The following is a 25,188-nucleotide window of genomic DNA, read 5'->3' as shown; positions in this document are numbered from 1 at the left end:
AGGCAGATTTTGATCTCATTCTGAGTTTCTAAGGGAGCTATAGCTCTCAGGTTAGGGCCCAACCTGAGAGCAATAGATCTCCTCGGTGTTGTAATGTTATTTTCATTTCGTTCCAGCACTTTGAGTCTTTACTTTGACATGCAATTTGAATTTACAGTCTCTTAATTTAGTCTTTTTCATGAGATTGAATAGGATTAGTTCATGGTGAATTTGCTTTCAGTTGCTTAGATTCGATAGGAGGATAGTTATAATTTATTGGAGCTCCAGAAAAAGGTTGTTAAAGCTCACTGCCATCTCTGCTAGGGATTGGGGTGCATTCCATAACCAACCACCAAAAAGAAACGCAGTTCTTCTCACTTCCATGCAAGCTGCAACATAGACATTTTCGTTGAAGAATCCATTTATGCACTCTTGATATTGAACCATACTTCTACATTCCACTTCCATGCACGAGTTTCCTTTCTTGGTTTTCCATTGTTGTTCATAGGTTTCATGGCACAATTATCATAGGGTAATGAATTCTCGTTTTTGGTGCATAAGTCATTTGTTTCATTTACGCTGCTCCATATCATTCCACTTCCTTCTTCTTCTTCTTGATCTCTCCTCAATCCACCTACTCGGCCTCTGTCCAGCTCATTTATCCTCCAACTCATCTATTGCCACGTAGCTTCATTTACTTAACCTTTCGTTGATCCCATCCTTCCAAGCCATCAACCCACTGCATGCACTCTTCCTCCATCTGATTTCTCTGCTCCTGAGCCATCACCAGTTCCATCTCCATCTCACCTATCCTCCCACACCACTCCAACACTTCACCATCTCCCAAAACTTCCACGGCCAAACATCCTGTAGAATTGCACAGACTTCCTGTAGAAATCCCTGAGTTTCCTGTAGGATCCCCTGCAGACTTCCTGTAGAAGCCTGCAAACTCGGTTGCTGAGCATCCGAACATGGTAGACTTCTGTGGAATGATTCTAGAGACCCTCAGGGACCTCCCCTAGCCATCCTGACCTTGCCCATGCTTTCCTTCCATTCAAATCGCTCCTGCACAACCAAACCCTAATCAAAAGCATCATCACAATAAATCCAACCACTTAATGAAAAAATACAAAAACATGTCTTTTCAGATGCAAGTAGCTTAGATGCATGTATTTCAGCTCACTACAAGTAATGGCATTAGTGGTAGTAGTTTCATTCACAATTTTGCATTGTAAGGGTCTAGCTAGTCAAATTAGGGTTTACTAGGGTTTTCATGCTTTATTGGCTTTCAGTTTCTTTCTGCAATTAGACTAGTCTCCTTTGAGTTAGCTTTCGTCCATCATTCATAAAGCTTCTTCTGTGAGCATATAGAAGTTGGCTTGAGCCATAGCGGACTTGTGCCAGCTGACCAAGTGACAGCTGCGACAAGAGCTAGTACTTGTGCATACAACACCGTCGCTTCCAAGTTTGTACGAACTACCGGGTTGATAAAATTAGAGATAGGAAGCTCCAGGAGCTGTAGCATTATTGCTACAATACTGGAGCCCACCACTGGTGCTGGTACCTCATCCGCATGACACTTCCTCATAAATTTACCGGCCGAGATTCAGGTTGCTATGCGTACCCCTTTGTCCTTGTTGCTGGAGATGGCATAGCCCCTCTTCTTCTTCTCCAGGTTGTATTTCGTCTTCATGGTTTCTGCAAGGGCCAAATCACTTCCCTTTCATTCGACTATGGTCGCGGGGTCCTTTCCTTTGTAGGGGAGCCAAGAAATGCGGTGAATTAGGTCTATCGTGACAGGGATAGGCTCCTCCAGCCATAGATACCCATCATGCACTAGGCAAAGTAGCTTCTTGTTGACGAAAATGGTTATGGGCACGTAGTGGAAATGTGACACCCATAATAAGTTCAACAACCCGACCTTTTCCACACCACGCAACCACTTCTGTGGTTCTAACATTGTCACCACCCCCGTAGTGTTCTTCTTCATGAGGTTCCCAGTCTCTAGGTGAGGGAAATACTCGCAGTTAGAGAGGTCCCAATCTTCAAACTTCATGGTTGGCACGTGGCCCAGGTGCGTGCCTTCAAACACAATGTCATCTGGGAGGAGCGGGGTCTAGAGTGAACTCTTGGTTTCATCCAAGTCCTTCGGCACTTTGGTCTTCCCTTTCCGCGGAGGGACATATGTAGGTAGTTTTGTTGCAGAGCGTGTAGGTTGAATATCCTCCTCCATGCCTTCGTCTTCTTCCTCTGCAATGATTAGGGCCTACAAATCTTCTTCTTCCTCATCTGTTTCTATCGTGACAACTTCCCCTTCTCTACCATTGATAGTTTGTTGTGCAGCAGGTTCCTTGGGGAAACGCGTACTGGAGCCATTGCTTGTTTATCCTTCTTGGGTCTTGGTGTACGTGCTGACTTAGGGATCTCTGCCACAACCTCGACACCTTCTGGAACATCCTCCACCATTGGGGTCTGCGCGGCTTTGCTAGCAATTACCTCTTTAATTCCCAACCAATCCTTAGTTACTGTCATCGTATCTAGGCTATATTTTATCACTCGCGAACTCAGGGGTTCAAATGTCACTCGGCTCTCAGTGCTCAGTGCTCTGCTCAATCGCTCAAGTCTCAAATGAACAAGTGTTATTTGTTGGGCAGCCCTTAGTGTTTTATAGTGCCTTTTGAATTTGAATTCGACCGTTCCCCCCAATTCCAATCCATTAATGCTTTCTTGGCGGAAGATTTTCCAAAATCTTGCCCATAAATCGCATCTTAAATGCCCGTCGCCCGCCCCATTTGGCCTCAAGTTGCACATCCCATCATGAATAGTGACCTCAATGGTCACTTTTTGGCCAATCTGTGCATCAGCGCAACCCTCCGTGCGTGGTCGCGGACCCTATTACGCTCTATTTCTGCGCACATCCTCAATATCGCGCAGCTCCCGGTAGAATAGTTTATAGTCCCATGCTTCCTTTCAACTTCCTGGAGTGCTAAGATTGTCCTTCTCGTAGCTAGTTAGGTGGTCGCACAACCCGTGTGGGGCTTGATCCCATCCTCCACCATGGTTCACGGAGATTCCCCACCTTCCGTTGTGGTCGACATCGCACATTTTACTATTTGCAACGTGCTATCCTGGTCATTACATTTGGAAATATGCGGTCCAAGCCAAGGCAACAGACTAACCAATTCACGGAAATAGTTCTCAAACTTGTTAGTATGATCGTACACACCTTTCCTTACCATCCATGGTTTTTTGACAAGAAATGCTTACTGTATCTCATCTTCCAGCTTCTTGAACTTTGTGTCCATCATAGTGCTTTTCTTCCTTAATCATGCCCTTTCTTTTTCAAGTTCGCAGAGTCTAAAGTTTCCCCGTCGGATTTCTTCCTCAAGTCCAATATGTTCTATTTCTTGTGGCCATGTGATTCGTTTGTTCCGAGCTTCGTGGACTGTCGTATCTATGGGTGTTGTTATGCACGGACTAGGCTTCACATGCTCCATAGGGATTACAGCCCCTGCTTCATACGTCAGCTTCGAAAGTGCTAATGTGGTCAGGGTTTTGCGTATGGTCCTATAAGCCCATAGAACCGCTCGTACGCGCAGGTCCTAGTCAGTGCGTCTCATATGGTGGACCATGTTCAACACTTCGCACACCTTGTCAAAGGCTTCCCCATGGATAATCTTTAGCGCACTTAGTCTTATCATACTTTGTCGTTCGCTCCCTCATCGTGCCCACTCCTACTTATGGGTCACGGTCCCTATCGCGAGGACAGTGTGTGTTCATGCAGGTTGCATACCATAGGCTATCGGTTCTGGAGAGGTGGGCGCGTAGGCTATTTCATCCATCATAGCTAGCTTCCATCCACATCTGAGGCTTTCCAAACCATATGAGCATCATTCTTCTGCAGTCGTGCCAGTTCCCAAAACTTCTTTGATGCATACCCCACCATCTTGCGGGCATAGCGCGCAGTGCCCATTTCAGAGTGTCAAAACGCTGCTGTTCCGGTACTTCGCTTTCAAATTTGTTCAGGAATTCATCGACCGCTGTCAATCCATCATACATAATAGATCCCTTGCCTCTGTAGTCATGCACCACAGTGATCTTACCATCATTTTGTAATTGAGTGTGGTTACCTCGTGTAACCGATTTTGTAATCATTCTATTTCCTCGTCCGAATTTTATGTGCTGGAGATTTTGCGCTGCCATGAAATCCTGCCATCCACTGTAGGATTCACCCAATCCTATTCCTGAGCGGTTATCTTGTAGATACAGTCTATATCGTCATCTCTCTCATCATCGCGCACTGGCTCTGTGTAGCACGATCCTTCCGTAGGGTCTAAAGGTACAACTACGTGTAGTGACTTTTTCTCAAAAATCATTTTGCACTTCTTTAGACTTATCACTCCGTTCATATCAGTGGCCCAATCTATTCCTAGCAGCGTGGGATATGGATTGCTGTCACCAACAATCTCTATCACTTCAAAATCTGCAAGTGCACTCGCACATTCGATATCTACCTTTATTCCCTGCAATCTTCCCATCGGTAGGATCTTTTGCTGGTTTTCCATTCACAATTGAATAGGAGACCATTGCAACATGGGCCTAACCATGCACTCCCATGTCTGCTTTGGCAGAACGTTTGCGTCTGATCCTAAATCCAGAATCACTTGATCCATTTCATATTTCCCAATTTGCGCAGTCAATCTCATCTCCCTTCCTGTTCACGTTGTGTGATTCTCGAGCTTCCAGACCATGCGCAGTTCACCTGATCCAGCACATCTAGTGATGATTTCTTGCAGTCCCTTCACAACCTTGCTATTGTGCAACAACTTGATGCATGTCTCCAAAAAGTTAGTAAGCATTGATGGGTCCATCTCCGGTTCTAGTTTGTCTTTACTACCTGAAGTGGAGGCCTCCGTGAAGCTCTTCTTAGCTTCCATGAATGTCTCCTTCGTGCGCTCCAAATTGAACTCTGGTTCCTTTGTTGGAGCCTTGAAAACCCAAGCACTCTCTTCTGGCTACTTACCTTTGTCATCTCCTGTCGTGATACTACTTCGGAGCATGATGTTTACATTCGGGTCCTCCTCGCGCGGCTCAGACCTCATCATTTGCAAGTTCTGAGTCGGGGGAGGCTAGAGTATTCCTTTATCGCCCAACCTCGCTATCAGTGTGGGGCAGTTCTCTGTCTCATTATCAAACTGGGTACAATATAAACATGATGCTCTCGTTGGATTTGTACAATCGCAGGCATAATGCCTTGGCCCTCCACGATTGTAACAAATTAACTGTCTGCGACCCCTTCCTAGTCCCATTCCACCTCGACCTCGTCCGCGCCCCTGAAACCCAGTGCACACCATCCCTGCATTTTGATCGAGGGCTCGCGTTTCCATCTGAATCCTGTAGGTAGGATTCTGATCCATCATCAGTTCATAACTTCTATAGGTACGCTCATCATGGCTTACTGACCTACAAAAATTACAAAACAACTGTTGGGACGTCTACGTATACTTCTGTAATAGATGACGGTTATATGTAGCATGCTTCCCTCCTATCTGACAAATTGCGCACCATAATGCAGGTGCCGCGCTTGGTCCTGCTTGTGCCTCTGGTCTCAATGGCGTTGGTCCTCCTCCTGCCAGGTAGTTTGCGATGACTGGACAATGGTCCTTGTCATGCCCCTGGCCCTTGCATTTTATGCACCATACCTCCTCGTGCGCCTCTGGCTGAGTTGTCCTATCTTGTTTCAAACTCTGCATCTCAAGACACAAATTTTTCAACTATGCATGGATCTGTTGCACTCCCAAGCTAGGATCTTGTATTGGGTCTCATGCAACATCATTTCAATCTCCAAGGCTTTGGCCTGAGTAGATAGCTTCTGCTGTGACAGCGCGGTCCTAAGATGTGGTATTAGTAACGCTACAAACCATGTGCGATGCTGCCCATCTGTCAAGGTCATGTTGGCTTCATGAATCATACCCTTCAGTCTCTGATCCAGCTCCTAGGGGGTCTCACCTGGAAGCATCGCAATTTCCTTAAACTTAATAATCGACTGTCTCTGCTTTTGGTCTACTAAATTCCCTATTTACTGTAGCTTGGATATCCGCGATCCTTGTGTTTGGATTGTCATTGGAGTGCTTGATGTACCATGTTAGTGCACAATCCTGCAACACACTTACCAACGTTGCCTTCTTTATGTTGTCATCCATGACTCCTTGTGCTTCCCATACAGCCTTTACCACGAACCAAAATTGGTCCAGATCTTCATTCCCTACTCCTTTGAATACTGACAACTTTATTGCGCTCGCCATATTAGAATGTGGTGGTGGCGGAGGTGGTGTGGGTGAATATGGGGGTGAAGATGGTGAAATTGGCGGTGGTGTAGGTGGGGGTGGTATGTGTGGAATTTTCTGCCTTATTAGACTGATCGTGCTTCTCGGTGAAACTTTCATGAGCTCTCCCTTGATTTCTCACGAAGGTGAAATCAAGGGACTAGTTTCTAATTCTTCACTATTTTCGTTTCTGTAGATCCTCCCACTTTGCGTAGCCCCAAACATCAATTTAATCGCATAACCCACTTTTAACACAGTAGCATTTTTAATCCAAGTGTTCAAAGATTTAATGTACTTACCTCACGGTCCTTTGAGGAAGCATCGTTTCGCCTCGCTGTAGTTGAATAACGTGTCTACCGCAAATTCAGCGATAAACCCTTCTATGATTCGATCGAGCCAATGGTCCATAACGCGTGCGATGTTATCTCCTGATGCTTCTAGTTTGCACACCAAATCTGGAGTCCACACAATACGTTTATTGAGCCTACACCTTCATTGATTGTCTGCTAGCTTCACGATTCACTCGTACAACTGAGAGGGGAAGGATGCAAAGAAAATCTCGTGCATTTTCGTATATAAGTAGTGCGCTAACCACTATTACTTCGATACTCGTGGATTCCTATTTTCCTACGCTGCGAAATCGTGAATCTTTCTGTCCAACAACCCTTCAATTTCTTTCTTTGTCGGATTCCAATGACACGACATCAGACATCTCTTATGCAGATCCCAGTCCCAGCAACGGAACCATTTGTTGGCTTATTGGGGCCTGACCCATGTTCGGAGGTGATTTAGCCAAACAAATCCCGGTACTAGTGGCCATTTTGGCAACAGTTCATGGAGCACGGGCTGAGGTCTCACCCAAAGTAGTATGGGAGGGTGTTAGAACCAGGTTTCCATACCATGGAGATGTCTGATGAGTTCAAGAGGTCCGTGGTCTGACCCTGTGCACACGTCGCTTACACGCACTTACCCATACTTCGTAGCCTGAGATGTTGTCTTCTCACCACCCTACTCGGGGGCTGAGTGCTATTTTTATCCAAGTCCTTACTAGTATTATATTGTTAGTTGATTAACTTAGCTTATTTGTATGCATTAAGTTACACTTAGAAATATAAATCATTCATACATGTGCGCGCCGTAAACAAATAGTATATTTGAAATTTACATCAACCATGCATAATCCAAAAATAGATACACGAATTGGTAACAAAACCTTTATTTATTAATCTCTTTTTTAGTTTTAGACTTGAATTCGCCCTGCGCACTCAGCTGCAGGGGTCCGCACACTCAGATTTAGACTACTAGGCCTCTGCGTACTCAGCTGTAGAGCCTTTTCCTACTCTACGACCCAATACACACTTAAACACTTATACTATTGATCTTTGCTTCTTCGCTATTCTCCGCTTTCTTTTACACTTAGAGCCTCGCTCTATTTATGCACTCCCATGGTTCATGGACCATGGGTAGGCCGACATTACATCCAAAACTAGGGTGGGCAACCCTATGACTCTAACATACTTCCGTGCTTGCAATTCGCGAGGCTTTACAATATCATTTAGTCAAAACTTGGGCTTTGAGCCCCAAAACATGCCTCGGGGGGGATTCCATGCCCAAAAACCACTGCAACCACTGCAAAATTGACTACCATATGGAGGAGAAGTGTAAAAAATTGCATCCATAGCTAACCCCAAACAAAAAGAAGAAATATAATAAGAAGAAGAATCTCATGGCCGCGGATTTGGGCAACCAAGTTCAAAGAAGCTCAGATGTGGATGAAAATATCGGTTTTACATCAGTGTAGAAGGGGGTGAATCTGAGTAGCCTTCAACAATAGGAAGAGAAAGAAATGAACAAACTCTTCCATATAAAGATACAGTTAAGGAATACAAAAAGTGATGCTTTGTTTGACTCAGGATCATAGGCAAATCTCATTGTTGCAGAGCCAGTCAAGAAGTTAGGGCTACAAGTTTGTGATTATCCAAAACCTTATCCGTTGGGATGGGTAAATAAGGATGCATAGATGAAGGTAACAAAACAATGTAAAATTAGATTTTATATTGATGTTGATTTTGTTGATGTAGTAGAACTAGATGTGGTTCCCCTTGATGCATGCAGATTCATGTTTGGGAGTCCTTTCATGTACATGCAAGATGCAATATTCATGCAGAGAGCCAACCGGTATTAGCTCATCAAGGATGGAAAATCGTTCATCATCAATACACATAAAGGCAAGTAAAAAATTTCACTGGTAAGTGCCAACCAAGACAAGAAATTGTTCATGTCCACCAAGAATTATGTTTTATTGTTTTTAAGAGAAATTCAATATGTAGAAGAGTCTGTAAGAGGCAAGGCATCCCTGTAGGGGTGTAATAAGAAATAGAAACAAAAAACTAGAAGAGTTGCTATAGACATGCAGGGATGTGTTTTGAGAGCCTAAAGGGTTACCACCTAAGAGGGAAGTGGAGCACGAGATCGAGCTAATGCTAGACTCCCTATTTCCAAACATGGGTATTTACAGGGAGTCTGTTATAGAAGCAAGTAAGGTGAAGAAACATTTATAATAGTGACTTGAATAGGGTGTCATTCAATTGAGTACATCACCATGTGGTCACCCATAATCATTATGCCCAATATGGATGTGTATAGATCACAGGGCATTGAATAAAATCACGTTCGAGAATAGGTACCCCTTGCCCAAAATAGATGATTTGTTGGATTAGTTGCAGCAAGAAAAATACTTCACCAAACTGCACTTCAAGTTTGGATATCACTGGTTTCGAGTCAAGGAAGAAGATACTTGGAAGATCGCCTTCAAAACTAGGCAAGGTTTGTATGATTGGTTAGTCATGCCATTTGGCCTATGTAATGAGCCAACTACACTTATGATATTAATGAAGGATGTATTGCATCCTTTTATAGATTCATTTGTTATTGCCTATTTTGATTATATACTGGTATACAATGCTAGATGGGAGGATCACATCTCTCATTTGATGTAGGTGCTAGAGACATTAAAGAAGCACCAAGTGCTAGAAAATATCAAGAAGTGTGAGTTTGCACAATATTCTTTGGTGTATCTGGGATATCTGATAGGTGGAGGAAAGCTAAAGATAGATCCTACCAAGATGGAGGCCATCATGAAATGACTAGTGCCTACTAATGTTTTTGAGGTTAGGAGTTTTATTGGGGAAATAAAATACTTGAGGAAATTCATAGGCTCATTTTAAGTGATAGCAACACAGATCCATGCCATAATAGTAGGTGGAAAGAGTTTCTAGTGGGGAAAGGGTCATTAGAGGGATTTTATGGAGATAAAGAAGAAAACTAGTCAAGCACTAGTTCTGGCATTACCAACTTGCAACATCCCTTTGAAGTGGATACACATGCGAGTGGGTATGTTATGGGAGCAGTCTTGATGCAGGGAGGAAGGTTTGTATTCTACCATTCTGAAGTATTTCATGGGTTGGTTCTTAAGTACCCTACATACAAAAAGGAGCTCTAAGCCCTAGTGCAAGTTGTGAAGAAGTGGAAGCACTATATAATGGGGAAGGATATCGTAATTCACACAAATCACCAACCACTACAATACTTGTAGGCCCAGAGTAAGCCACAACAGACTATGCATTACAAGTGGATGGGGTTTCTACAAAAATTTCATTTGGCGATCAAGTACACCAAGGGAAGCACAAACAAGTTGACTGACATGGTTTCAAGCCCACCCACATCAAAGATCATAGATTTTGGAACTCTTATGCATTTAGAGCCATTCACCCATGGTGAAAAGAGAGAGGCATATTTAGAGGATGAGGACTTCAAGGTTTTGTTTCAGCAGTTGCAGAGTCAAAGGCATGTGCATGATGGAGACAACACTATTGACTACTATCTCCAAGATGGGTTACTCTACAGGTTGGATAAGCTATGTGTTCGTAAAAGTGAGTGATCACAACTGATTAGAAAGGCTCACACCTCCAATGTTGTAGGGAAATTTGGTGTAGGGAAGATTGTGGCCAACTTGCAAAGGTATGCATATTGGCCAAAGATGCAAGAGCATGTATCTTGGTTCATACGAGGATGCATGCTTTGTTGTACCAGCAAACCAAACAATGGGAAAGAAGGTTTATATCATCTTTTACTTATACCCACTCCTCCTTGGGAAAGCATTTCCATGGACTTTGTGGGAGGTTTACCAACAACTAGGAAGGGACATGACTACCTATTCATGGTAATTGATAGGTTTTGCAAGATGTGTGTTATGATACCCTATAAATATACCACCAGTCGGCAAGAAGTAACAAACTTTTTCTTTGGGCAGGTGTGGGTGCAGTTTGGGATAACAAGGAGAATCATTATAGATATGGATAATATTTTTTAGGGCATTTTGGACTACATTGTGGGATACGATGGAAACGAAGTTGAAGATATCCACAAAATTCCATCCATAGACAAATGGACAAATAGAAGTAGTCAAAAATACTTTGGTGAAACTTTTGAGGGGATACAACTAGAAGCATCTGAAGGTCTGGGATGAAAATATGGCATATATACATAATTATTACAATAGAGCAATCCACACTTCTACAGGAAAGTACCCATTTGAAACTTGCTTAAGCTTTTGACATTGCATATGGGAAAAAATGAGGAGTGAGGGAAGATCTTATAGGAGATGCCTTGAGAGTGAAAAGTTTATAGAGAAGATCAATAAGATCCATCTATTGGTACAAGAGACTTTGCGGAAGTCGCAGGAGAAATATAAGGTCAAGCATGATCAACATAGAAAAGGGAAATCATTCAAGGTGGGAGATATATGGCTACAATTGAAAAAAGAGAGGTTATAGAGGCCTAGTAAGAAAATAAAGGCTTTGAGGTATGTTCCCTTTGAGATACTGGAAAAGGTGGTTAATAATGTCTATCAACTTAGTTTACCACTATATATGCACATTTACCTAGTTGTGAATCAGTAGGGAATATGAAACTCTAGGGCCTTCCATAGATTAGGAAGAGGAACAAGTCCTACCTGCTGTGGATGATTTTGCACTAGAAGCTCAAGTAGAATTGATAGAAGATACAATTTTTCATAATAGGTCAAAAAATGCAAGACAAAGGAAGCTTGATCTTTTGCACAATGGGTTGAAAGGACAACTTCCAGACAAATCTAAATGGTACACCAAAGAGAAAGTATGGGAAGTTTTTCCTCACCTCATTTAGTATAAGCTTTTGGGGACCAAAAGCCTCCCAAAATGGGGAGGTGTGATCCAAAATGAGTCATTATATTGTTTGTCCTCCATCCTGATGCATTCCGAGTAGAAAAAGTGGAGGAATAATTCACGGGGCCATTTTTTACTAGTGGGACACAGTTTGACAAAACATGGTCTGAAACCTTCTAGGAGTGTTTTGAGTTATCAAACAACGTTTTTCGGGGGTAAAAGTTTGTTGCTTTAGCATACACATTTTTTTCCTATTCTAAACACAAAGGCCTCCAACGATGCAAGAATCACGTTAATCAGAGTTTGTATGTGAATGTTATGCCACTCAGAAGTTGACCTTCCAGTTTTTACCACCATAATTAGAGAGGATGCCACGTAAGCACCCATTATCCATGGAAAAAGGGTTAGCCACGTGATTATGATGTCGAAGAATATATAAGAGTCTATATCGTAACTCTAGTTAAGAGTTGAGGTAGTCAAACATAACCATCTGTAGGATATTAGGCTGTGTTGTAACTGTTGTTGGAATTATGATACATGTGTTGTCCTTGATGGAAACTCACACAGATGACAGTTCATAGTGCAAGAGGTTAACAATAAAGGATTATAGATCAAACTCCAAAGATTGAAGAAAGAGAGGTATACATTAATTCACTATGTCAAAGTAGTGTATACATGCGGGCACACACAAAAAAAAGAGCGTATACGTATACACACACTCCCACAATAAGAAAAGCAGGTACATGCTATAAAACTAACGTTTTGGTCCCAGGTATTTGGTCCAAGGTATTTTGGGTCCAAGGTATTGGTCCAAGGTATTTGGTCCTAGGTATTTGGTCCAAGGTATTGGTCCAAGGTGGTTTTGGCCCAAGGTATTGAGAAAGGGCCTAAAGCTATATAAGGAGGAGAAGATCATTAGGCCAATGTGTGCAAGTATTAAAAATCTTATGAAGTGTTAGATCAAATATGCAGGTTATGGGTTTCTGATGCTTTGCTTGATCCGAATTAAGGATGCATCTATGTGGTTGATGATGGATGGTGGATCAAGATCTTAAGGCGTGAAACTAATTTTGATTATGTGGTTTGATCATGGATGGTCTAGATCTGAATACTAACGCATGTTTTATTATGTAAATGTTATGATCTAGGTATGGATGAAGTCTGGAATATCTGAGAAGTTTTTAAGATACTATTTGCAGATCTATATGCTGGTTTGCTTTGGTAAAAGCACATATACACATTGGTTATAACATCCTAGTAGTGTATATATCATGAAATATGATATTTGAATGCAGTTGGATCTAGTTGTTGTTGTAGAGTTCTGGGTTCTGATTTGTGTTCTGGTGACTGTATTCTGGTGACAATGTTCTGAATGTTCAAATTGATTGATTGTGATTTGCTTCAATGATGATGGGTTTTCAGTGATTTATTCAGTTGTGGTTGATTCAAATATTGATGATTGAGTTTCAGTGATTGGTTAATGCATATGTATTTGATGGTTGTATTGATGTGGTGATTGATTATGAGCTTCAAAGTTACTAATGGTTCCAATATGAAACTTGGATGAAACGAGGCCTTTAGATTGTGGTGTTGTGTTCCAAGAGTATACAGTCTGAAAATTTATGAAACATGGTCCCTAGAGGAAGAAAGAAGGTCATAGCCTTCTGTAGGCCAATGCCTAAATACTGGTAAACATATCGGCCAGTGCAAGAGCCAGGGGTTGGATCTCCGTTCCAGTAGCAGTCGGAAAACGAGTGAAGGTAGGATTTCTGTAGGTTAGCGCCTACGTACTAGTAAATGGATTGGCTAGTACAAGAGCCAGGGGGTTGGAGCTCCCCTTGAGTAGCAGTTGGAAAACAAGTAAAGGTTGGAGCCTTATGTAGGTCAGCGCCTAAGTATTAGTAAATGGATCGACTAGTACAAGAGCTAGGGGGTTGTAGCTCCCTTCAAGTAGAAGTTGGAGAACGAGAGAAGGTTGTAGCCTTCTACAGGTGGGTGCTTGTGTACTGGTATGAGTATGCACCAGTATAAGATTGTAAACATGTTTTTCTTATATTAAAAGAGGACAACAACATGTGGTTTTTTTCCCGCATTGGGTTTCCACCTTAAATCTTGGTGTTCATGTGTGTTTCTTATGTGTGATGGTTTGTTCTATTATTACTGCACATGGTTACTATTTATATGGTTAATGAAGTACTGATGCACTGATAAAAAATCAGCATATGATGAATTAACTGAATCATAAGTTTGTTGGATATATGCTCGTTGCCTTAAATACACTTGCGTGTACATGCGAGTTACCTTCATTGAAGTAGCATATATAAATCAGAGTATGAAAAGAAAAAGTTATTGATTTGACTAATACTAATTCACCCCCCCCTCTCAGTATTATTTCCAACAATTGGTATCAAAGCAGGTCCTTTGGCAGAAGCTTGATCACTTGAAGGAGATTTGTAGAAACAATGGGAAAGAAGCTAAAGAAGAAAGCACCTCAGAAATGGAAGACATCTCAAAGGAACAGTGACAATAGGAGAGACAATGGGTCGTTAAGTGGCAGCAAGTATTCGGATTCTGAATCAGCTCATATTGAAGATGAACAAGCAAAAGAAGTATCAGGTACAAATTTTTGGTCTTCTAGTGATACTTTTGTCTATTCATGCAATGTTGAAGATATTGAAAGTGAATGTGAAAGAAACATAGAGGTAGAAGTTAAAATACTCACATATAAAATCAGAGATCAACAAGATCTATTTAACAAAAGGGAGTGTGCCTTCAGAGAAGAAGTTACCAGGTTAAAATCTCAACTGGAAGAAGGAAACAAGGTAAGGAAGCAATACAAGCAAAATGAAGATCAATGTCAAAAGCTGTAGGATGAAGTGACATCATTAAGAAATGAAGTAAATGAAAAGAATACAACAATCAAGAGACTTAAAGATAGATCCAGTTACAATGAAAGTCTTGAAGCTAAGATCCTCTCTCTAAAAGAAGATCTTGAAAATAAGCAGAATGAAGAACTACCTCAAGCAGATGAAGAACAAGAAGATGATATTTGCAAATTAAGGCAACAAGTGGAAGAAGGAAGAAAGGTTGGAGAAATATTGAAGAAGCAATATATGGAAAAGGAAGAGAAATATCAGGTTGAGGTAAATATCTTAAAAGATAAATTAGAAGAAAAGGATAAACTGTTACGATTTCAAGACAATACTAAGATTTTGGATAATAGTCTTAGTAGTCAAAGGTCTCCTACCATCAAAACTGGTCTTTGTTTTCATGAATCTATTGAAGGTGAATCTATCTCACAAGGAGAGGCAAGGAACTCTAATGCAAAATCTGAAATGCTCAACAAGGAGATGAGAGGTCAACCCCATCAACAACCAAGGAAACAAAGTCTTCAAAGAAAATCTTTTACTCCTAACTATGGAAGTGATATTAGATTATTTCCTCTGATGAATAATGTTGAATTTTTTCTATGTCATAATTTTGGACATGTTGCAACAATGTGCAAAAGTAGAATGGTTCAAGACCGTCACATCGAAACATCATCAACTTCTAGGTATTTTAAGGGATATTTTTTTCATTGCAATATGTTTGGTCGCAAAGCCATTGACTGCTATAGAAGAAATATGAAACATGTAAGATGTTATGCATGTAACAAGTTTGGACATATAGAGAAGGAATACAGGAGCAAATTTCAGGCACCATACCAAAAGGAGAAAACATCATCACACTCGAAGATATGGAAGCAGAAGGAAGTACAATCAGAAAGATGTGGCATAGCACAGTGTACAAACATAACAGACTTAGGGGGAGCTGAAAGTGTGAAACTTCAGTGTTCTAAATCTCATGCGTAGGTTTCATGAAGACAAGTCGCGTATATACGTGGGTTCGAAGCTACACAGTCACGTATATGTTGGTTTGAGGAAAAGGAAGTGGGGCAGACTCAGAAAAGGGGTCTGATATGGTTAAGTGAATTATCAAATATCTGCTTTGTTATGATTGATGATGATTACATTTTGTTGATAATATGTAGAAGTGCTCTTGGCCCTCATAAGTTGTTGATGAAATGATATATATCTGATTGATGATGATGCCTTGATGATTCTTACTGATATTTGCAATGATCAGATCTGACAGTGAACAACTGGCATATGTTTAGGGGGAGCATATGCTTCTAACAATGCATTGTTGGCATTATGGTACATGAAGATAATTATATTGCTTGATCCACATAGTTGTTTAATTCAGGTAGCTCTTTTGATGATAAACATATACATCCTGTTGATCTTGATGTTACTGACATATGCTGATGGTGTAGATCATATATGGTGTATGATAGTTTATGATGACTATCATGGTCTTGTTTATATTGTTGATCCTTGTTATAAATGTCATGTATATCAATTGATGTAAAGGTCATGAAAAGACCTAATTTGTAACCCCACTATGCATGGGAAGGATGATTGCTATTTCAGTCATGTATAAACATTTTTTATATCTCCACTTGGTTGGGTGGATGAGTCAAATTTGGTGTGTCCCCACTTGATTGGGAGATTGATGTATGTATGAGTCATTGGTGATAGGAAGGTCACACGCAATCAGTTGAGTTATAGAGTCATGTTATTCTTTTGAAAAATATTTTTGCAGACTCTGCATGTGCTCAAGAGGAGGATGGATGGTTTAGTGCATCACAACATGTACAAAGGGGGAGCTTAATCAGAGAATTCAGCATGTACTCAGGGGGAGTGTTACACTAAAATTTGTCACCATGACTATTTGCAGTCAGTATGGCTCCATCAATAACCATACTGTGCTCCTTGGCAAGTCTTATACCTCTGCTCCTCATGTCAAACTCCAAAAAAGAGAGAAAGCCTTTAAAAATCAATATAACTCTGGTTACGCACTTTCTCTTACTCTTACCTGCGGGCCCGCACCTCAAGTACATAATACCTGCGTACTTGTACACTCTGTCTGTAAAGGGGTGGGTGCGTACCCCTGTAAAAGTCAAAAGGCGCAATTTTTACTTCAAAAAAATTACTTGCGGTTGATTCTAGAGCATTCTAGAAGATGATTTGACGTGGATTGAGTGCCTCCAGATGGTTCATGCATCCCAATGAAAGAGGAACTTATCCCATGAAGAGGGGAGCTATCCCTTTGAAAGAGGGGCTTATCCCATTGATGGTGGACCTGTTTAACTTCCTCCAAAGCATTATAAATACAGGCATTGGCCCAGAAGGAGGGGAGGGTTGAAAGCTGAACATTCCTAAGGGTAGATGCTACTGAAATTAGGACTCCCTTATAGAGCTTGAGAGGAGAGATCACATTCCTTTCTAGCTTCATTTGGAAGTGGGTGAGCTGATCAAAGTAGAGGAGAACTCTTGCTGGACCCTGGGAGGGACCTGCACAACACCAAGGCATTGGTTGTAATGGTTTCTTTTGTTTCCAATTAATACAATTAAGTTCATTTTTCTTAACAAGTTGCTATATATAATTTGTTTCATAAACTCCTTGGTCTTTATGATGAATATGTTTTATTATATGAGTTATTCAGGTGCTATGTAATCGTTTGCTTGTTTGTGTATGCAGGCTTCAAGGAGAGGAGCTCATCTAGATCGAAGAGGCTTGGCTGCTACAAACAACGTTGGACTAAAGGTAAGCCTTAAACACCTGGTTGCTTTTATTTTAAATGCATATTTAGGGAAATATAGTGCTTGATTGTTTTGTTTGTCACTAGAAACGCCTTAGTTTCTAGGGAGGTCGGTTTTGTCTGCAAAATTGACTCTTTATGCATGGAAAAATGGCGACCATACTGGGGAATCCATGGATTTGATTGATTTCTCTTTTGATTGATACTTTGATTTGAGAAACGTTGATTTATTTCTAGTTTTTGACTGATTGACTGTGAATTTGGGTGGAATAGCTTAGGATTGAGTTAATTTTTATTTTTATTGATTTTGAGAGAAGTACACACCCTCTGAGTTAAGCACAGTGCATACCTGTACGCACTTCTACTTTGTGCATAGAGCGGGGACGCACCTGTGCAAACAGGGTGCCTGCGTACCCTGTCAAAAGTTTAGAAAATTTCAATTTTTGCCTTTTTTACCTATTAGATCTTGTTTATAGCTTATTTATTGCTGCCCAGATCCACTGGTTACCTGTCAGAAGTTCTCATATAGGCTTGTTTCATTAGCATCAAGGGTTTTAGTGAAGTTCATAGAAATTTTAGCCCTAGGTTTGATTTTTGTATTGGTCTTGTAGTGACTCTGGATTTAGAAGTTGTAGAAACCTTGGATATCCCTGGTCTTTTCAGTCTTCTTAGGAGTTAGACCATTCGTAAAATCCACCTTTGTTTGAGAAACCTACCGTTGTGTTGTCTCTTTGCGGAATTTCGAGAAGGCTTGTTTGTTAAGCTGTGAATTTCATTCTTAAGAAAAAGAACAAGAGCTTTTTATTTTTGTTTTTGATTGATTTATGATTCTGCATGAATTAGTCCTTGGTTGAATTGTAACTGAGTAAAACAACTTGGAATTATATTTTGTAGGCTTTTACCTCATTAGAGTTGCTTTTAGGTAAATTTCTCTTAGATTTTCATAGATCTTAAAATTGATTTTTGTTAAGTAGTTTTACATGCTTTGTTAAAATAGGAAAAATACAAAATCTCTTTTGAAGAAAGTTTATTTTAGTAGCGTTTGAAGTCTTTGAAAAGAGAAAGAAAGTTTTCATGAGATAATTAGTGGTCTTGTGTTGTGTGCTTTGGAAAAGATAAAGAGATTTTTTCTTTGATTTTCATTGTTAAGAAAGTTGTCTTTATAAATTTTGCATTCTCCAACTCTCTTAGCTAGGGAATTCATTGAAAAGAAAAGATTGTTTTTTCATCCTAGGTGCATCTTTTTAGTGGATTTGAGTCGAGTCTACACATCATAAGTTTCATCTCCGCTACCCTTTGTCCTAAAGAAAAGCCATAAAAATAACGCTTAAAGTAAAATTAACTTAGTAACTTTTTATTTACTAGGGCTCTGATACACCAATATAGATCAGGCTAGTGTCTTGGAGTAGGAGAGTAATTAACTCTCCAAGATAGTAAAAACAAACAAGTAGCTTATCTTGCGGTAGGATAAATCCAATTGTTACATTTATGCTCTGGGAAAGCTCCTCTTAAAGGAGAAGCACAAGATCGTGTCCGAACCAGTGAGGGAATCAATCCTCCTTCATTGGGAACGACGCCAGATATGCACGTACTACAAATGGTAAACCTCGGATTAACCATTGTCGAGGAGCCTGGGGTCACTTGTCGGTAAAACTTGGATTATTGTCAAGGAGCCGGCAAGGGGATTGAGCTTGTTACTCTAACCTTGCGTGCGTATTGGATCATAGACTGTTCCCCCAGGTATATTTGTTGCTGTTGGTGACCTTAGTGACTATTATCTTTAGGATTCTTCCTAAGGTGATGGTGGAGGGAAGATCCCACTATACCTGGAGTAGACGTCGGCTAGACTCACTTGGATTTTCTGGGGGGTTCACTTCACTCGAGACGGTTAAAGTGGAGGAACTTGGTCCAGTATATTCATTAAGCAGGTTGTCGGGGTAACTGTTCCACCCGCCATTTCTGTACTGAATTCTGCGATGTTGGATTTCATCACCAACTAGTGTTTTCGGTCCGGAAAGTTACTGTTTGTGTGTGGTTTGACGCCCTAGATTCTTTAGGCGTGTGATTCAAATTTGTTTCGTTCTTTAGGGACTTTAGGCGGTTTTCTTTGAGATTTTACTTTGTTTGCATGTGCAGTAGTTAAAAGTTTTTAGCTGTGGCTGAATTACCAAGACAGTCCCGTAGACTTCGGGGCCAGTCTCTTGAGGTTGTAACTGTAGATGATTTGTTGAGGAAGTCCCGTAGACTTCAGGGCCAACCTCCTGAAGAAGTCCCGGGCCATTACGAAGGTTTGAAAGTCCTCATAACTCCTAGTGGCAGTAAAGTTGGGTCACCTGAAGAAGGAGAGTCTTCATTGGTTGTTCATCCTGATTACCAAACTCTAGAAACAGGTTATAATCCTGAAGCTATTTCGGTTTCCGAACTTGCTGGTAGCTTTTCATCTACTAGTGATATAGGCGAAGAACCTGAGATATCTGAACCTCTTACTCCAACATCGGGGTTTGTCTCTCCAACTTCTAGTGCTCCTAATTCACCTAGGGTAGAAAGAGTAATCACCGAAAATCTTCCTTCTGGTTTGATAGCTATTGAAGAACTTGCTCCGGAAGAAGAAATGGGCATCCCTATCCCTGAAAATCAGCCTACTATTGATCTAAGGGAGCGTGAATCAATTTTTTACAGTCCACCTAGAAGTAATACTTGGTATCTTTCTTTAACTAATTATTTGGACAACTCAGTGTTAAGTTTTTCACCACCTCATGCTCCTTATCCACCTAGGGGTTTTTATACTCCCGTAAATATGTCAGGTCAGTCGTCCATGTTTACTCAATCGCCTGAATCTTTTTTGTACGACGGTCCTTCTGTTCCCTCTGGGTATCAGTCACTTTCTGGTACTTTTTGAGGAGCATCTCCTCAACCCATTGAACAAAGGTTATTCACTGGAAGCAATGGTGCAAAGCCGTTGAGTGTAGAAGACATTCTTATGATGTCAGGTTCTATTCCCAATTCTCAACCTGAAGGTGGCCAGTTACCGCCTGGGGGTAGCCTCAATTAATGCCTGGGGGGCAACCTCAAGGTACACAATTTGCATTTGGGGGGCAACCTCAAGGACAGTATGTGCCTACGGTACATTACTTTCCTCAAGGTCAACCCCAGACTCAATATGTACCCCAAGGTCAACCCCAATATCAATTTATACCTCAAGGTCAACCCCAGTATCAGTATATGCCTCAAGGGTATCTACCCCAAGGTTAGTACTCAAATCAAGGTTTCCAACCACCCCAAGGTCAATCTTATGTTCAAGGAACAGGAAATGTACCTTTCAATTATCAATCCTACCCTCAACCCGGTTTTGGATCTCAATATTCTCAACCAGTTATGGGTCAATACCCCAGAATGAACATAGTGTGGGATCCATCGCAAATTCAACAGGTGTTGCAGCCAAATGTACAGTTGTCATCTCAAACTGGACAACCCTTAGTTTCTGGTTCACCCCAGCAACCAGTCCAGTCTAATATTCAAACTTCTTTACCTTCGGTAGTTTCTCAGTCTGGGCCTACTGGGCCTCGTACTCCATCTCAAACGACTGTTGCATCTGCCGCAACATCTGTTCAATCTACCCCACCTACTTTTGGAGTATCGACAACTCCGGTTTCTACTGTTCCTGTATCTACTCCTCAAACATCTTTACCATCGTCTGGATCCACGATTCAAACTACGGTTCAGATTCCTGTAGGACAACCTGGTTTAAGTACGGTTGTCACAAGTCAACCACAATTCACTTATCAACCGTACCAGGGACAGTATCAATTCGTTCCTGCTGTCCAACAGCCAGTTTACCAGTGTCAACAGTATCCTGGGTACACTTATCAACAACCACAACAACCCCAGTATGGTCCGGTTAATCCTAGTTTTCTAGGAGGATACAATATCCCGAACACGATTCCTATTCCTAGTTATCCTAGATATCCTCCTCCTGGGGCTGGTCTCATGACCCAGAGTTTTAGGGATCCTAATCGGCAGCTACCATTTATCACAACTTTGGACTTACCAGACTTGTCGCGCCTAACGAACGATCCAATTAATTATCTTCCGTTTTGGCCACCAATGCCGAATAAGTTGCCCAATGACATTCCCAAGTTCGAGGGTAAATCTGGAGAGGACCCATCGAACCATGTGATGACTTACCACCTCTGGTGTGCCTCTAATTCCATCTCGGATGATTCGATCCGCTTACGTCTTTTCCAACGCACTCTCATTGGTCTTGCGGCCAAGTGGTATAGTGAGTTACCACGGGCCTCTTTTTATAATTTTAGCCAGTTAGCTACCTCGCTTTTAACTCATTTTCAGTTGCCGGTCAGATATGATAATGGCACGAAGTTACTAACTTCATTAAAGCAACCGACATCCACTTATATTTCCGATCATATTCATGAATGGAGACGTCGAAGGCGGTTAGTGAAAGTTTTTATCCCGGACCAAATCTTAGCTGAATGGTTTGTTAAATCATTGTTACCAAATATTACTGAAGACGTAGCTAAGGCCGGAGTAGTTACTGAGGAGCAAGTGATTTCTCAAGCACAGTACCTTAACTTAGTTTATACTCAGTCAGGTACGTTACACGAAAAGATCCCAGATCTTCCCAAGTCAAATCAAATCGTTGCAGCTCCTTCGGGATCTCATGCCGCTGATGGTATGATTGGTATGGTTAACACTAAAAGTAAGAAGAAGTCTTCGAAGAATTCTTCTCCTATCATAACCTTGCCTGATTCCCTGATAGGAGATTCTTCTGCTGAACTCTCCGCCGATATTCACGCTGTAGAGTCATCTACGACTAAATCAAAATCCGGTGGGAAGAAGAAGAATAAAACGGACAAGAGTTCAAAAGAGAAACCTGAAAAATCAGAAACCAATGATGAAAAACGCAAACCTCGATATCCTTGTCTTATTTGTGAAGAGGAACATTTTACAAGAGACTGCCCTCATTGAGCAGAGGTTGCGAAGATCGTCAAAGGTTCCCAAACTCCTGCTGTTTTGAAGGATCCATTTCCAAAAGATAGCAAGATGATAGGTTCTTCCTCGAGTGCCAATGAAGAACCCATTTTGATGATGTCCCATGTAAGGATTGCGAATCGATCACAGGATTATGGTAGTAAAAGTCCTGTTGATGGCAAAGAAGCAGAATCTTCTCATTCTAATCCATTAACCTCAGCTCCCGGTTCCGATCCACTACAGATCGAGAAGCCTAATCCAGACATAGTAATCAAACCGCCCGCCAAGGGTATACTTCGAAAGTCTGCTTTCAATCCACATGCGAGAGCGGCTTAGAATTATAACATTGTTGAGGACTTAGCTGTTTCACCCTCAACAATGTCGGCTTTGGAAGTGCTGCAATCGTGTCCAGCACAACGCAAATTACTCTTGTCGGCTATAGGAGCTGTTGATGTTCAAGACCCGAACCTAATAATATTTGATCTAGAAAATAGTACACCGCGTTTGCCTCATCAAATGGATTTCCAGATCCCAGTGATAGTAAAAAACAGGCCTATTCATCGGACTGTAATTGATGAGGGAGCTTCAACGTGTATTATGTCGATACAATGTTGGAGATCGCTTGGTTCTCCTTCACTAAATCAATCCCCGACAATTCTTAAGGCCTTTGATGGCCGTGGGTTTCATCCTTTTGGCATTCTACAGGATTTGCCTGTAGGGGTTGAAGGAAAAACAGTTAGTCTAGATGTGGAGGTGGTTGATGCCCCTCTAGACTGCAACCTTCTCTTGGGTCGAAGTTGGTCTTACGCTATGACAGCGGTCGTTTCGTCGGTCTTCCGAGTAATAAAGTTCCCACATAATGGAAAGATCGTAACAATAGACCAGCTGGCTTAATTTTCATCCGACCCAGCCTCTTTAGAGAGTATTCAGCATGTCGGTAAAACGACTATCCCATATAAGGATGTTGGAGTAGGATTAGTTAAAGATGTCGGTTTACTGGGAACTTTTCCTTTTCCTCCACTCAACGCATCATCTTCATTTGAAACCATTCATATGATTACATCAGACACTATTTTTTATGACGATCCTTGGATCGTTCCTTCTGAATCTGAAATAGACTCATTTGGTAATTTTATGCCTTTGAGTCCATATGAAATTTCCTATGAAGCCGTGCAGTCTTTTACCGACCCGTGTTCAACCAAAACCGACCTAATGAATGTGGTCCGTGAGGAATCACTTTTCACATCAACCTCGGAGTTAATAGCGTTTCCCGAAGTTGTTTCATCTGACGAGCAACTTCATGAAGTCCTGTGTATAGATGATTTACCATGGGACGATCTCCATCATAGATCTTCGTTTTTACCCGAGGATGATCATTTTGAAAATGATTTCTCATCAATTTTTACAGCTGAATATGTCAAGGAAGCTCAGAATCCCATGAAACATCCTGATTCAGAGCTGAATTTGGGAAACATCTCTCGAACTATTCCCATTGACATTTCGGTTAAGCCTGGAATTATTGAAAACATTCATATAGGTGCCTCGTGTACAGATGACGAAATTCAAACATACAAGGCCCTATTTCAAGAATTCCGCGACGTGTTTGCCTGGTCCTATGAGGAAATGCCAGGAATTGATCCCGCGATTGTTGTTCATGAGATCAAAACTTACCCGGATGCTAAACTCATCCGGCAATGTTTGCGTCAGATTCACCCACGAAAAGTTGCTGCCACTAAAGCAGAAGTTGAAAAACTGCTGAAAGCAGGTTTCATTTATCCGATCTCGTTAACGGATTGGGTATCGAATATTGTTCCGGTTAACAAAAAGCAGGGAACAATAAGTATATGCATCGAATATAGGGACATTAATCGAGCTTGTCCAAAATACAACTACCCAACTCCCTATATCGATCAAATAATTGATGATTGTGATGGCAGCGAAATATTTTCCTTTGTGGACGGTTTTTCCGGATACAATCAAATCAATATTCTACCTGCCAATCAACCAAAAACGGCTTTCATTTATCCATGGGGGACATTTGCTTATTGTAAATTACCTTTTGGGCTCAAGAACGCCAGAGCAACTTTTCAGAGGGCGATGTCTTATGCGTTTCATGACATCAAACACATTGTGCAACCGTATCTCGATGATTTGCCCGCTCATTCATTACATCAGGCTAATCACCTCGTCCACTTACGTGCAATCTTCATGAGGTGTAGGCATTATCGTATTCGGAGGAATCACTTTTCACATCAACCTCGGAGTTAATAGCATTTCCCGAAGTTGTTTCATCTGACGAGCAACTTCGTGAAGTTCTGTGTATAGATCACTTACCATGAGACGATCTCCATCATAGATCTTCGTTTTTACCCGAGGATGATCATTTTGAAAATGATTTCTCATCAATTTTTATAGCTGAATATGTCAAGGAAGCTCAGAATCCCATGAAACATCCTGATTCAGAGCTGAATTTGGGAAACATCTCTCGAACTATTCCCATTGACATTTCGGTTAAGCCTGGAATTATTGAAAACATTCATATAGGTGCCTCGTGTACAGATGACGAAATTCAAACATACAAGGCCCTATTTCAAGAATTCCGCGACGTGTTTGCCTAGTCCTATGAGGAAATGCCAGGAATTGATCCTGCGATTGTTGTTCATGAGATCAAAACTTACCCGGATGCTAAACTCGTCTGGCAATGTTTGCGTCAGATTCACCCACGAAAAGTTGCTGCCATTAAAGCAGAAGTTGAAAAACTGCTGAAAGCAGGTTTCATTTATCCGATCTCGTTAACGGATTGGGTATCGAATATTGTTCCGATTAACAAAAAGCAGGGAACAATAAGGATATGCATCGACTATAGGGACATTAATCGAGCTTGTCCAAAATACAACTACCCAACTCCCTATATCGATCAAATAATTGACGATTGTGCCGGCAGCGAAATATTTTCCTTTATGGACGGTTTTTCCGGATACAATCAAATCAATATTCTACCTGCCGATCAACCAAAAACGACTTTCATTTATCCATGGGGGACATT

This window comes from Pinus tabuliformis, chromosome Q, assembly GCF_031772625.1.
Source record: "Pinus tabuliformis cultivar Carrire ecotype Pingquan chromosome Q, CPIR1, whole genome shotgun sequence".
NCBI lineage: Eukaryota > Viridiplantae > Streptophyta > Pinopsida > Pinales > Pinaceae > Pinus > Pinus tabuliformis.
The sequence above is the reverse complement of the archived record's forward strand: the minus strand, read 5'-3'. Positions refer to the sequence as shown.